Genomic DNA, 2,165 nt, shown 5'->3' on the forward strand with positions numbered 1-2,165 from the left:
AACAGTTTCAGAAACAATACTTATGCCACAAGTATTATACAGTTAATATGTGAAAAGTAGACTTTTGTATTAGAATCTAATGAGTCACATTTTACATCTGAAAGATTGCACACCTTCACACTTCAGTTTCCTGCAAACTGTGGGATCCATACAAATGTGTGTGCAGACCTTCTCAAATCTTAAAGAAGCAATGACAGTCTAAATGAAGACAGGACACTAAATATCCATGACCAACAGTACCATGCTTCACTCCATAATGATCGAAATTCCTTTTGATGATGCGACAAATGTGCAGAGCTTACACCGCCATCCCATAATGCTGGCACCTAAAAAGGAACAATAGTATACAAGTAAGTACAAGTGTGACTGTTAATATAAAGTCTACCAGACTGGTAAAATAGTACTTCCATTCAAATACATACTTTTTGGACTAATAGTCTATTTTCATCTTTGATTCAATGGTTACTCATTTAATACTTCTGTAACTTTTAAAAAGTTGACATTTACCTCCTGTTTTATCTCCATTCAACTTCTCTTCATTAGTGGTGTTGGTGCTGTGAAAGAGATATAGAAAATATATAACATGTTTTACACAAAACACACACACACACAAAATCAATCAGTTTTAGTTTCTTTTACTTACATAATGTTTCACTTCAATATTTTAATTTCATATTACTTTCTCCCAATTCTAATTCTGAGAGAAATGTTGTATTTTCACTAAATCTTTATATTTCATAGCTTTAGTTACTAGTACAGTACTTAGCACATTTATTTTATAACATCTGCTGCTGCGTGCTCAGTGTTTAATCATGTTAAAAATACTCATATACAGTAACGGATAAAACAGAGTCCGGACACTGCACTTCATTTCTGCTGTTTAAACCGGATTTGTTCTGAGTTTCTCCCTTAAAGTGTCGGAGTGACCGAGCAGACTCGCGGTTCAGTGTGTGAGGTGGACCATTACACACGTTAATTATTTGAACATGTTAGTTTTATATCCTCGCCACAGTGGTGGTTGGCTGCGCAAAATCACCGCATTTGGCGGGAGAAATTCAAATATTGCGGCACAACCGCGGCCGGTTACACCAAGAAACCCGGAGGAAACCCAGGCATGCACGCGCTGCTGCTCGGTGTTAAATCTCTCCTTTTACACCAGATTTTAAGTGTCTGTATTAACGCCGCTTTAGCTGAGCAGTTTGGTGGTTGGAACAAACAAGCTAAATCACACTGAACCCCAGGACTGGCCTGTTGCTAGCTATCGTTAGCTCTGGAGCTCGGCTGTGACAGGATTCAGAACAGTAACTCACACCCTATAAAGTTGTGTGTGCAGGCAGACAGAGTCATTATTACAGTAACTTGTGTTAGCTGTTTACTCACCAGGATTTGTAAGGAATGTTCCAGAATGTTCCAGGTGCTTCATGTCCATTCTCACATCCTCACAGCCTTCTTGTCTCTGATGTTACACCAGACTTCCCATGAGCACTTGCAAAGGGCAATTTACTCAATTATTTAAGTTTTTGTTGTTAAATATAAAGAATATTGAGTTGGAATAATTTATAATTGTAGTTCTTGAAACTAATCAGTTCAATTACTCCATTAACGGAATTTTGATTGAAATGTATCAAAAAATATTAAGTGCATGTTAAAAATATAATTCAGTTAGTCAAATGCTGATTTTTACTAGTGAAGTAAACTTAAATTATAGTGTAAATTTAAGACAAAATGAATAATTGTTTTTTTAGGCATTTATTTTGATTTGTCTAACTCAAACAATCATGTATGTGACTTTTAGAGATTTTATTAAGGTAACATAACCTGTTTATAACTGTGAAATTTACAAGGCCGCAGAATCATTTTTTAGAGTGTATACTATTCTCCAACTTAGGAAGAAATGGACTTCAATAAATATAAAAGTAAAAAAAAAAATCCACTATAAGCTTAAAAGAACTTTGGACTATTTACTAATTCATTTATTTAGTGATGGATTAAACACTGTGTTATGATGTTATGTAAAAACTAGAAATGGTCCTGAATAAAACAAATAAAGAGCTAATTATCAATATAAACCAATTATAATATAAAGAACACTCCTGCCCAAAGTTTATTTGATAAACCAGTCAGTAACCACACAACTCCCCCCTCCACCCATAATAATAATAATA

At 34.6% G+C, this 2,165-nt stretch overlaps 1 long non-coding RNA gene across 1 annotated transcript; it reads right to left on the minus strand.

The window, feature by feature from the left end:
• LOC128527438 (uncharacterized) lies at nucleotides 1-2,165 on the minus strand. Its single transcript, XR_008360876.1, has 3 exons — nucleotides 1,381-2,165; nucleotides 508-554; nucleotides 1-326 (listed from the first exon to the last, which is right to left on the minus strand). It is a non-coding gene; the product is annotated as an uncharacterized LOC128527438 (long non-coding RNA).

Source organism: Clarias gariepinus, chromosome 7 (assembly GCF_024256425.1).
Source record: "Clarias gariepinus isolate MV-2021 ecotype Netherlands chromosome 7, CGAR_prim_01v2, whole genome shotgun sequence".
Classification (NCBI taxonomy): Eukaryota; Metazoa; Chordata; class Actinopteri; order Siluriformes; family Clariidae; genus Clarias; species Clarias gariepinus.